Source organism: Bos mutus, chromosome 5 (genome assembly GCF_027580195.1).
Source record: "Bos mutus isolate GX-2022 chromosome 5, NWIPB_WYAK_1.1, whole genome shotgun sequence".
Taxonomy (NCBI): Eukaryota; Metazoa; Chordata; class Mammalia; order Artiodactyla; family Bovidae; genus Bos; species Bos mutus.
The window spans coordinates 29,972,958-29,987,088 of record NC_091621.1 but is presented as its reverse complement, the minus strand read 5'-3'; the positions used below and the strand labels follow the sequence as shown (position 1 = coordinate 29,987,088).

Below are 14,131 nucleotides of genomic sequence, written 5' to 3'. Positions count from 1 at the left end.
ATTTGTCATAAAAAATATATTCCTATGTAAATAAACTCCTTGGTACAGTAGGTAAAAAGATAAAAAAGATGAACTCTCTTAGCATGCTCTTTATAAACTTTTTTTTTTTTAAGAAAAAAAAAGCACTTGATAGATCTGGCTATAATTTGCATGTTGAAATGATAATTTCAAGTTTTAAAATTCAAAATTCCTTTCAAGTTTGTTCTTTTGGCTTTGCTTTGTGAGTCTTTAAGTTAGTGGTACGTGTGTGTGTGAGAAAGAAATACCCAATATGTATTGTCAGCAGTACAAATCTAATAATATTTTCATGTGAATCTATCATTAAAGATATTTTCAGAATCTGTTACGAATAAATCAATTTTATTGGGTATTCATATTCTTCTTTTGAAGATTCCTAGGGCTAATTAGGGAGAAGGCAATGGCACGCCACTCCAGTACTCTTGCCTGGAAAATCCCATGGACAGAGGAGCCTGGTAGGCTGCAGTCCATGGGGTCACAAAGAGTCGGACACGACTGAGCGACTTCACTTTCACTTTTCACTTTCATGCATTGGAGAAGGAAATGGCAACTCACTCCAGTGTTCTTGCCTGGAGAATCCCAGGGACGGGGGAGCCTGGTGGGCTGCAGTCTCTGGGGTCTCACAGAGTCGGACACGACTGAAGCAACTTAGCAGCAGCAGCAGCAGCAGGGCTAATTAGAACAAATGGGTTTCAGTAATACCTAAGCAATAAACTTCTTGACCACTGTCATTTTTATACTGCTTACCACCTCCAAGATTTTATTTATTTTTGGCTTACATGTGTCCAACTTACAGCACTATCTGTGCTGGAAGAAATGTGACATTTCCTGCCAGATTGTTGTCTTTTAATAGCTACATTGTCTTTGGCTCCTTGCAACCCTATGGACTTTAGCATGGCGGGCTCTTTTGTCTTCCATTATTACCTGGAGTTTGCACAAATTCACGTTCATTGAGTTGATGCTGTCATCCAACCATCTCATCTTCTGCCACCACCTGCTACTTTTGTCTTCAGTCTTGCCCAACATCAGGTATTTTTCATCTCTTCGCATAGGTGGCCAAAGTATTGGAGATCCAACTTCAACAATAGTCCTTCCAGCGAACATTCAGAGTTGATTTCCTTTAAAATTGACTGGTTTGGTCTCCTCACAGTCCAAGAGACTCTCAGGAGTCTTTCGGCATCACAATTTGAGAGCATCAGTTCTTCGGCACTTAGCCTTCTTTATGGTCCAACACTCACATTAGCATACGACTACTGGAAAAACCATAGCTTTGACTATGCAGACGTTTGTTGACAAAGTGATGTCTCTTGCTTTTAAATACAATGTCTAGATTTGTCATAGCTCTTTCCAAGGAACAAGCATCTTTTAATTTCATTACTGTAGTCATCGTCTGCAGTGATTTTGGAGCCCAAGAAAAGAAAATCTGTCACTATTTCTACTTTTTCCCTTCTATTTGCCGTGAGGTGATGGGACCAGATGCCATGATCTTAGCTTCTCATTTTTTTTTTTTAACGTTGAGTTTCAAGCCAGTTTTTTTCACTCTCCTCTTTCCTCCTCATCGGGAGGCTCTTTGATTCCTCTTCACTTTCTGCCATTATAGTGATATCATCTGCATATCTGATGTTGCTGATATTTCTCCTGGCAGGCTTGATTCCAGCTTGCGATTCATCCAGCCTGGAATTTCGCATGATATACTCTACATAAAAGTTAAATAAATAAAGTGACGATATACAGCCTTGTACTCCTTATCCAATTTTGAACCAGTCAATTGTTCCGTTTCTGGCTTTGTTGCTTCTTGACCCATAGGTTTCTCAGGCAACAGATAAAGTGGTCTGGTACTCCCATCTCTTTGAGTATTTTCCACAGTTTTTTGTGTTCCATATAGTCAAAGGCTTTAGCATAATCAATGAAGCAGATGTAGATATTTTTCTGGAACTCTCTTGCTTTCTCTATGATACAGTGAATGTTGGCAATTTGGTCTCTGGTTCCTCCGCCTCTTCGAAACTCAGCTTGGAATTTCTGGAAGTTCTCATTTCATGTACTGCTGAAATCTAACTTGAAGGATTTTGAGCATAACCTTGCTAGCATGTGAAATAAGCACAATTGTGCAGTGGTTTGCACATTCTTTGGCATTGCCCTTCTTTGGGATTGGAATGAAAACTGAACTTTTCCAGTCCTGTGTCCATTGCTGAGTTTTCTAAATTTTCTGGCATATTGACTGCAGCACTTTCATAGCATAATCTTTTAAGATTTTAAATACCTCAGCTGAAATTCTGTCACCTCTAATAGCTTTGTTTGTAGTAATGCTTCCTAAGGCCCACTTGATTTCACACTCTAGGATGTCTGACTCTAGGTGAGTAACCATGCTATCCTGGTTATCCAGGTCATTAAGACCTTTCTTATTTAGTTCTTCTTCATATTCTTTCCACCTCTTCTTAATCTCTTCTGTTTCTGTTATGTCCTTACTATTTCTCTCCTTTATCATGCCTATCCTTGCATGAAATGTTCCCTTGATATCTCCAGTTTTCTTGAAAAGATTTCTAGTCTTTCCTATTCTATTGTTTTCCTCTATTTCTTTCCACTGATCATGTAGAAAGGCCTTCTAATCTCTCCTTGCTATTCTTGAATGGAACTCTGCATTCAGTTGGGTATATCTTTCGCTTTCTCCCTTGCCTTCCACTTCTCTTCTTTCTTCAAATATCTGTAAAACCTCCTCAGACAACCACTTTGCCTTCTTGCATTTCTTTTTCTTTAGGATGGTTTTGGTCACTGCCTCCTGTGCAATATTATGAACCTCTGTTCATAGTTCTTCAGGCACTGATTTAATCCCTTGAATCCATTCATCACCTCCCCTGTTTAATTAAAAGGGATTTGATTTAGGTCATACCTGAATGGCCTATTGGTTTTCCCTACTTTCTTCTATTTCAACCTGAATTTTGCAATAAGGATCTCATGATCTGAGCCACAGTCAGCTCCAGATCTTGTTTTTAATGACGTATAGGGCTTCTCCTTCTTTGGCTGAACAGAACATAATCAATCTTATTTTGATATTGATCAATCTGTGATCTCTGTGTTTAGCGTCATCTCTTGGGTTGTTGGAAAAGGGTGTTTGCTATGACCAACATGTTCTTTTGACAAAATTCTGTTAGCCTTTGTGCTGCTTCACTTTGTACTCAAAGGCCAAACTTGCCTGTTTTTCTGGGTATCTCTTGACTTCCTCCTTTTGCATTCCAATCTCCTATGTCATTTTGGTGACTGCACCGAAGTACTGCATCTCAGACTCTTTTGTTGATTATGAGGGCTGCTTCTTTTCTTCTAAGGGATTCTTGCCCACAGTAGTAGATATAATGGTCATCTGAATTAAATTCACCACTCCTGTCCATTCTAGTTCACTGATTCTGTAGATGTCAATGTTCAATCTTGCCATCTCCTGCTTGATCTTCTCCCATTTACCTTGATTCATGGACCTAACATTCCAGTTCCTATGCAGTATTTTTCTTTATAGCACTAGGTCAGATTTTACTTTCACCAGTTGATACATCCACAGCTGAGCATCATTTCAGCTTTTGTGCAGCTGCTTCATTCTTATTGGAGCTATTAGTAATTGCCCTGTGTTCTTCCTCAGTAGCATATTGGACAGCTTTTGACTTGAGCTGCTGATGATCTTCTGGCACCATATCTTTTTGCCTTTTCACATTGTCCATGGGATTCTCCAAGCAAGAATACTGGAGTGGGTTGCCATTTCATCCTCTTATGAACCACATTTTATCAGAATGCTTCACAATGACCCATCCATTTTGGGTGGCCCTGCGCACATGGCTTCAATGAGTTATGCAATCCCCTTCACCATGATAAGGCTGTGATCAGTGAGGGGGTTTCTAATAGAAGTCATGTATAAATGGAGCCCCAACCCATGAGGTATACTTTGTTCCAATCCTGGCTTCCCAAAACTTTTACAGGAACCCATTTTTTACTTATAAATGGATCATGGAGAAATAGAATTTGAAATATACTACATAATTAATGTAACTATACTTACATTTATACCTAAAAAGGACATGAAAAATATCTTCATATGACTCATTTTTATATAAAAAATTTGTATAATAAAGGCATGTATCTTTTACATATACTACAATTACACATTTACCTATTGTTCATCACTGTTTCTAATACTTAGTATTATACAGATATTGTCCCTTTTGGTGATAGAATCCAAATAGGGAATGCAAGATAGTTGTTGTAGTATGTATATTTATGTGTCTTTGCTCTTCAGGACTTGTTGTAAGCAACTGGGTATGAAATTTAAATTCTAATTTGTGTTAATAATACAGTGAGGAGATCTGGTTTTATCATGACACTCCTATCACTTCAGTTTCCTGTAGTTTACATGAGTTGCCTTCATTTCTTTCATGAGCTTAATATACCTTATTTATTTCCTTTCATTCTGAAGTTCTTATTTATATTCCTACAGAAAACTTACTCTCACCTATCAACTTATTACACAGTGTAATTTGCATATAGTAAAATTGCTAATACCTGATAGTAAGTGCCTCAAAGTAATTAACTTTACCCATCTCTCCATTGGCTCCTTTTCATTTCTGCTCACCTCCTTTCTCCTTCTCCCTCTTTCTCTCATGAGTAATATTCATGTTGATAATTTCCTCTTTTTTGAAACAAAAATAATGAAGTTTATTTAGTTGATGTACTGGTAATTTTCAATCTTTTTGGAACTAATGTTTTTTATCTCCATTGCTGCTAGTGAAAAATACAGTTTAATTAACATAGCCTAAGGAAGAGTGATGCTTTGGCATGTAGAATATCTAAAAATTTTAATATCTAAATTTCTAAAATATTTCAATAATATCTAAAATATCTCAATAATATCTAAAATAATATCTAAAATATCTCAATATCTAAAAATCAGATATTGATATTTATGAAGATTTAAGCTTTATTTAAATGTGAGTTATAGGGATTTATTAGGGCGGTTACTTCATGGATTTCCTGATAGACTCTAATTATAAGAAATGAGGAACAGAGTTTTATATTGTCATTTTCAAAATCTCTACTGGTATGAAACCATAAATTGTAGCCATTTGAAATGGAGAACATGGAAACCAATGCAGAAATGTAGCAACATCTATTCCAAATATTTCAACAGATAACATTTATTTTTCTTAATATATTTCCTATTGATTTCTTTAGACATTGTAAGAGACTTCCCTGGCAGTCAGTGGTTAAGACTTGTGCTTCCACTGCAGCGAGCATGGGTTAAATCCCTGGATAGGTATTATTTTCTTCTTTTACTATTAAGAAATCTCATCCGCTTAGTAGATAAATGCACTGCAATGTTGGAAAATTGTACTGAGCAGACACATAATAACATAAACCTTCTGAATAACAGCAAAACAGAATATGAACTGCATTCATTTCAAATTAGAATTAAGTATAATAATTGACAGTTATTATGTTTTCAATAATGTCTATTGACTATTTTGTGTATAACCTTGGCCTGGATTTCCAGTTTTTTGCAACTAAAAACATTCTGTAAACTGGTAAACAGCTCAGTAGTATTTAGTACTATTCATAATAATTTTTTCTGAAACCACAAAAACTTTGATTTTATTAGTATTTTATTTCCAAATTTAGGTAAAGAAGTATTATGTCTCCCAAATTTTAAATATAAATATCTATATTTGTGTTTCACATTGTAAATGTGAAATGGTAAAAAGAAAGTAATGTAAAATGAAAATAATCTATTATGACACTAGAATCCCATGTAATCATACTCTCTTGATAATCACTATTAGATATTTATTTATTCCCATGCACACATCATTATTTTAATGAGTGGGATCACACTGTGTACAATATTTTAATGTATATTTTCTTCATTAAATATATTGTGTATATATGTTTCTTTGTCAGTACTTATAGATTTACCATATTTTAACAGTTTTCCATCATATAGATGTACATAATTCAGTTTAAAAACCTGTTGATACACACTTTGAAAGTGAGTGTGGCAGATTCATTTTGCTATATGGCAAAACCAATACAATATTGTAAAGTTAAACAAAATAGACTTTTTAAAAAAAGAATTAAAAAAATGGGAATCATATAAAAAAAAAGAAAAGAAAGTGAGTGTTAGTTGCTCAGTTGTGTCCGACTGTTTGCAACTCCATGGAAGAATTGTGTCCATTTTATTTTCTTATTATAAACAAGGTTACAATGTAAACTCTGGTACACAGCTTTTTGTATACTTCATCTAGCATATCTACAAAGTCACATCCTAGAAACAGTACTGTCATATTTCTAAATTATTGTGCAGATAAAAGCATAAAGATAATAATTTATACTTCTCATATCTGCATATGCAAGTTTACCATATACTTTGCTGTTGTTCAGTCACCAAGTCGTGTCTGACTCTACGCAACTCCATGGACTGCAACACACCAGTCTTCCCTGTCACTCACCATCTCCCCAAGTTTGCCCAAGTTCATATACTTTGAATCAGTGATGCCATCCAACCATCTCATTCTCTGTCACCCTCTTCTCCTTCTGCCTTTAATTTTTCCCAGCATCAGGGTCTTTTCCAATGAGTCAACTGTTTGCATCAGGTGGCCAAAGTATTGGAGCTTCAGCTTCAGCATCAGCCCTTCCAAAGAGTATTCGGGGCTGATTTCCTTTAAGATTCACTGGTTTGATCTCTTTGCTTTCCAAGGGACTCTCAAGTATCTTCTCCAGCACCACAGTTTGAAAGCACCAATTCTTTGACATTCTTCCATCTTTATTGCCCCGCTCTCACATCCACCCATGACTACAGGAAAGATCACAGCACTGACTATACAGACCTTTGTCACAAAGTGATGTCTTTGCTTTTTAACACACTGTCTAGGTTTGTCATAGCCTTCCTGCCAAGAAGCAATCAATCGTCTTCTTAATTTCATGACTGCAGTCACCATATGCAGTGATTTTAGAGCCCAAGAAGAGGAAATCTGTCCCTGCTTCCACCTTTCCTCCTTCTGTTTACCATGAAGTGATCGGATCAGATGCCATGATCTTAGTATTTTTAATATTGAATTTTAAGGCTGCTTTTTTCACTCTCTTCCTTCACTGTCGTCAAGAGGCTCTTTGGTTCCTCTTCACTTTTTGCCATTAGAGTGGAATTATTTGCATATCCGAGGTTGTTGTTATTTCTCCCAACAGTCTTGATTCCAGCTTGTAACTTACCCTTACTGAATAGCTTTATTACTTTTAAACTTTGCTAATTTAATAGATAAATATTATGTCACTGTCAGTTTTTGAACCGTGGAACCTCTTTTTTAGCCGTTGTGATGTTCTTTGTAAAATTCCATGTTTAACCAGTCATATCTTTGGAAACACAGGTTTCAGAACCTTTTGTTTTTGCTTTTCCTCTGCTCCATCTTCCCTAGTCCCACAGATAGAAATTGAGGGTTTTTAGCTAAGGACTTAAGACCAAATTTAGCTGGGAGCTACGTACTTCCCTGCAGCTAACACTTCAACTAAACTTCCCCAAAACTCACATCTTAGTCTTTGACACCACTACTCTTCCACACACACCTAAAGAGACTCTTCTTAATCTGGCCTTGCCTTTTGCCCTGTGATTACATTGAAGAAGAGCAATAAAATTAACTGCATTTTGGGTTGCAATCGATGAAGCAATCCAAAGGATTATTTTAGAGATCAAAGCTATTTGCAGATTTGTGGAGTTATCAAGGTTAGTTCTTTTGAAGAGATGTTCCACCATATTTCTGAATAAGTATGACATTTCGGGAGTGATTGGAATCAAGTGTTGAATTGTTTTGTTTGTATAAAAATTATAGTAAGTACTTACTTTTAACTTAAAATATCAAGATATCAGCATTTGCTACTGGTATTTGTGGATTTTTTTGTTGCTAACTTAGGGAAGCATCATTATGCTAATTTGGTTGGCATCAATTCAGAAATTTACTCACCCTACTCTAGTTCAGGAGAAACTATTGTTATGTTTTGCTTGTGCTAAATCTTGACAAATAAAACCAGAGTTCTTCAAATAAGGTGAAAAATCATCACATAAAATATGAGTAACTAAAATTAAATTGGTACTCTAACCAGCTGTGGCTTATTCTAAATAACATTAGTTTAGGTTTTCCTGTTTTCATTTTGTTCTCTACATGAATTTAGTATAAACTATTTTCCTTACCCTGGACAACATATAGGAGCATAAGAATAGACAAAGAGGGCAAAACAGGTGACTGGTGTGGAACATGTAGGACTAACAGATTGTGATTAAGCTCTCAGAAGGAAATTCTTGAATTGCACTTTAAAATGTAATCTCTGTTTTTCATCCCACAAAAAATAATTGAACAGAAAATTGTGAAAATACTGTTTTTGCATGAATCCAGGTAGAAATTATGCATAATTAAGAAGGAACACATTTAAATATTAAACAAAATTATTTTCATAATCCTTTAATATCTTCCCCTTCAAAGGAACTCCCTTATAGGTCTAATTCTTAATATTGGATATTCTAGGTTCGCATTACTTTAGTAGTTATTGATATAAATATGTACCTGATTGCTTGTGAAATCATGTTGCTAGCATGTTACTCTTCATTCATTTTCTCAGTTCCTAACACCCTTTGTTTACCTGCAGTAGACAGATCTGTGGAAGGAAGTACATAGTGAGCAGATGAGACAAATGCATTCTCAGTTAGTCAGAGTCCAATTTTTATGGAAACATTATGTGAAATAAAAACTTAATTTTTAGCCCTTTTTTCCTTTAGCTGTTTGTTTGTTTCCTTTTTTGTTTTTGTTTTTTTCTAAGCAGCACCATGCTTTCCCTGGAGCATAAGATACAATTAGAATTCATGACTTGTGGTAATAAAGAGTTTTATTTTCTAAATAGAATAACATCCACAAAGGAGATCTTACTGTAGAGTCAAAAAAAAAAGGAAGAAAAAAAAAAAATGCCTCTTCTGGGTAGTTGACCTTGTGGTTATTATTTTTAATCATACTCTGTATGTTTTTCCCTGTGATTATTTTATTTCTTATTAAAAATAATTTTAATTCCAAAAGTCCAGTATAATTGGCAACCAAATTAGTAATTTTTAACGTATAACACTGAATATCCCAATTATATTGGTAAGGACAATGTTAGATTCATTTAAAATCAGAGACAGTTCTGAAATCCAAATACTCCTTTAAGGTAACATCACCATTTTGTAAATTTGTATAATTATTATTTGGGAAGTGGGTTTATTGACCTCTACAGACAATAGCTCACAATATAAGTATCTGAAGACAGCATCATAAATTTCAACTTTGTTTTGTCTGCCTTCCTGTCATCTGTGTCTCTCAGGTCTTTATGAAACTCCACTCTACCACTAACAGGACCAAGGAAAAAACTACCTATAAAGTTTTTCACATTTCTTTGACTGGCAGATGAATGGGGAAAACAGATCTCAAGTTCTCATGCACACTGAGTACCCCTAAGCAACCATCATGTCAATCTGAAACCCTAGTCTACATTTTTAGCAGAAAATTCAGTGTATTAGAATCTTGTAGGCCTACAGACTGTCATTTACTTCCTCTGACTAAAGCCCAAAATGTCATCTACCTGGTCCCAAATGAACCTCACAATCGCTTATATACAGTGGTTGCTAGTTTCTCTGGGTGCCATTTTAGTTGTTCATTTGTATCACTTTTCTCCTCAAATGTCACTTAGTTGTGTCCAACTCTCTGCGCCCCATGGACTGTAGTCAGCCAGGCTTCTCAGTCCATGGGTTTCTCCAGGCAAAAATACTAGAGCGAGTTGCCATTCCTTTCGCTAGGGGATCTTACTGACCCAGGATCCAACTGAGGTCTTCTGCATTGCAGTCAGATTCTTTACCATCTAAGCCACCAGGGAAGTCTTTTTCCGTAAAAAGACTGGCAATATAAAAACATTTTTATAGAACAGAACATACAGTAGACCCTGAATAAATACAGATTAATTAGAAAGCCACTTTAAGCCTGACTTCCAGCTCTTTTACCCAAATCTCTTAGCATAATGAAACATTAGAAACAAGCATGAACTTTAAGCGAAGAGTGTGACAATTTATTTTACTAGATTACAAACCTCCATGTCTGTCTAGCTCAGATTTTATCATCTGTGATCTTCCTCTTTCTATAGCTCATATCACAAGCACCAAAAAACAAAACTGATAGACTAGACTTTCCCGGAAAAGAAAAAAATGCTTTTGTGTTGCCTCTGCCAGAAATTATCTCAACTGGAGGAAGGCAAGATCAAGATTAGGAGCATGAACTGCTTATTTTCCTTACATACTAACTGAAAGGGAGCATCAGAGAAGGTAATAGGAGAGATACTAAGTGGGCAAGTTCCAGGAAAGACAAAATAAGAGAGAAATGTTTGGAAAAACATTAAGTCAAATAAATGGTTGCTGATGGTAGTGCCAGACCAAGCTTACCTGACTCCTGAAAAATCTGTATGCGGGTCAAGAACAACAGTTAGAACCAGACAGGGAACAATGGACTGGCTCCAAGTTGGGAAAGGAGTACGTCAAGGCTGTGTATTGTCACCCTGTTTATTTAACTTCTATGCAGAGTACATCATGAGAAATGCCAGGCTGGATGAAGCACAAGCTGGAATCAAGATTGCCGGGAGAAATATCAACAACCTTAGATGTGCAGGTGACACCACCCTTATGGCAGAAAGAGGAACTAAATAGCCTCTTGATGAAAGTGAAAGAGGAGAGTGAAAAAGCTGACTTAAAACTCAGCATTCAAAAAACAAAGATCATGGCATCCGGTCCCATCACTTCATGGCAAATAGATGGGGAAACAATGGAAACAGGCAATAGTGACAGACTGTCTCCTTGGGCTCCAAAATCACTGCAGATGGTGACTGACTGCAGCCATGATATTAGAAGACGCTTGCCCCTTGGAAGAAAAGCTATGACCAACGTAGACAGCATATTAAAAAGCAGAGACATCACTTTGCCAGCAAAGGTCCATCTAGTTAAAGCTGTGGTTTTTTCAGTAGTCATGTATTGATGTAAGAGTTGAACCCTAAAGAAAACTGAAAGTAAAGGTCGCTCAGTCATGTCCTACTCTTTGCACCAATTCTCCAGGCCAGAGTACTAAAGTGAGTAGCTGTCCCCTTCTCCAGGGGATCTTCCAGACCCAGGAATCAAATCAGGGTCTCCTGCATTGCAGGTGGATTCTTTACCAGCTGAGCTACCAGGGAAGCCCTAAAGAAAACTGAGCACTGAAGAATTGATGCTTTGAACTGTAATGTTGGAGAAGACTCTTGAGAGTCCCTTGGACTGCAAGAAGACCAAACCAGTCAATCCTAAAGGAAATCAGTCCTGAATATTCATTGGAAGGACTAATTCTGAAGCTGAAGTTCCAATACTTTGGCCACCTGATGGGAAGAACTCTCTCATTGGAAAAGACCCTGATGGTGGGAAAGATTGAAGGCAGGAGGAGAAGAGGAGGACAGAGGATGAGATGTTTGGAGGGCATCACTGACTCGATGGACATTAGTTTGTGCAAGCTCCAGGAGATAGTGATGGACAGAGAAGCCTGGCGTCCTGTATTCCATGGGGTCTCAAAGAGTCGGACATGACTGACTGAACTGAACCAAATTCTAAAATATTCTCATTTTTCAAATGCTCTTAAAAAGTCCAATTTCTAATCCATAATAGTTTATCCTAAAATCCAGTTCTGTCATATCCTTCAGCTGAACCGGGGTTATAATTTGTTGAATTCTGAATTTAACTGATGACAATGCATTATAATAACCAAGAATTTGGGTTCTGGTACTAACTGCCTGGTTCAAATCTTAGATCTTTCCTTGCTAACAAAACCTGTTTATGTTTCTATGAAATAGGAACATAAATAAAAATAATAATACCTATCTTATAGGCTGATTTTGTGGATTAAATGGCAAATAGCTATCGTTTTTCTGAATAATCTGAATTTGTTTAAAGTTCTAATATGTCTTTACTCCCTTGATCATCATAATATTGTTGGTGGCAAATGTCCTAATTATCAGAGACAGGAAGAGAAAAAGACATATTCAACTTCATAAAGTTAGTAAAAGTCTTTTTTAGAGTTCAACTCTGAAGGATAATGCCAGGTTATTACTTCCATTGCAGTCAACCGCCCAAACTCTTGACACTGAATCTAAAACTTGTCTGAAATTATACAGAAAAGATTTATATTCCACTCTAATTAAAAAGTCTTAGAAGAAGAGCTAAAGCTACCTATTATAAGCTCATTGTAGAGGCTCAAAGCTGGTTTCTTAATATGCCATTTTAAAGGTGAGTTGAATATCAGTAAGTGCCATTATTAACAAGCCCCATAAGGATTTTTTGAAAACTACTTGAAACATTTTATAGCATTATAAAATGCATTTATAGCATTATCAGGTGATGCTATAAAATGTTAGTTTTATAAAATTGGTGGCATTGTATTGGATATGTTATCTCAGGAAGCACATCTTGCCAGAAGATGCAGCACTTTAAGTGTTGTTTTGAAAAATGAATATACATATCTAGAGTTTTTATAGTGCTTTACACTGCTTCTTGTGGCACCTAGGTGTTTTGCATTCATCAATTAAGAGCTAAACCCTGCAGTGCTGAATGGGCATAAATATAATAAAAAATAAAGCCATTCTGCCTTCTAAAAATGCATTCACATAAAACATTATCATATCCAAACCAAAATCGTCTAAAATGTGATTTGGAAAAGAAACTTTTGGAAGTGTTAAGATACATAAGCAATATTTTGGCTAATGCTCAATTCTAATTTTTGTATAGACAAATGCAGGCTTGAAAGATGTCCAGTTATAGCCTGTAAGATTGCGATTTAATTGCCAACTTATGCTATTTTTTTCAAGTGATTCTTTTCAAAACTATAGATTTCAAAGTCAAAGAAAATTGCATGTATGTTTCATCATCAGAACCAATGCTAATTTAGCCAAAATATTGACAGTCTATTTTGTACTAAGAAGTTTCTTAGTTATGTTTCATTATCAGAGTGTGCACTACTAGCCACACTATGTCTAAAATAGTTTCTTTCTGGTGAGCAACTGAAACCTTGGGAGCCAGCGGAAAGGAAATCAGTAAAGGTGGCTTACCAGGGGCAGGCTGTGAAAGGCTGGGAAGTTATCACTGACATTGCTTAGAACTATTAAGAGTATGGGCTTCCCAGGTGGCGCTATTGGTAAAGAACCTGCCTGTCAATGCTAGGAGACCAGAAGTCATAGAAGTCATGGGTTCTATCCTTGGGTCGGAAAGATCTCCTGGAGGAGGGCATGGCAACCCACTCCATTATTCTTGCCTGGAAAATCCCAGGGACAGAGGAGCCTGGTGGGTTGTAGTCCATTGGGTTGTAAAGAGTTCGACACAACCGAAGCAACTTTTCATGCACATGCATGTTAAGAGTATGGTAATATTAAGATGTAGCCTGTATATTAGTAGATTATATTATTGTTTTTAAGTTATCTGCAGATTGTGTACCTCTTACTGCCTACACCCCTTGGGGTTCATTATACCAGTTGCGATACACCGCTTACCATCTCTATGGGAAGAATTAATTGAAAAAGAAATACCTATATGTTAATGTAACGGAAGAACTGTCTCTTCTGTCTCAACAGAGGAAAAGATTAATATGAATAAGGAAAAGACAACATGGATTACTCAAGAGATTTGTCGTCCAGCATGCAGAACATTTATTATATTCCAGTACTTCAGGATTTTATTTCTAATAACCAAATATCTTCTTCAGAGCAGCTGTTACCTATCTATCATATGAGCAAATTGAGATTCAGAGATGTGGTAATTTTGCAAATGAGTTATAACTCCAATCTATAACATAAAAGTTCATAGGTTTTCTGCTAGGCATCATTCATCTCTTCAGCAACTACCTCATTTCAAATGAGATACTAGGGAATTCCTTGGTGGTCTAGTGGTTAGGATTCAGTGCTTTCACTGCTTGGGCTTGAATTCAATCCCTTTTAGGAAACTAAAAGTCTGCCAGCCACAGCCTGACCACAAATAAAATAAAAATGGGATTCTATCGGATAGTGCTTCTATTTTTGG

General features: G+C 36.3%; 1 protein-coding gene across 1 annotated transcript in view; it reads left to right on the top strand.

Annotated features, from left to right (window-relative positions):
* The window catches only part of CPNE8 (copine 8), a 265,088-nt gene that overhangs the window by 196,784 nt on the left and 54,173 nt on the right, over positions 1–14,131 (top strand). The window lies entirely within an intron of this gene.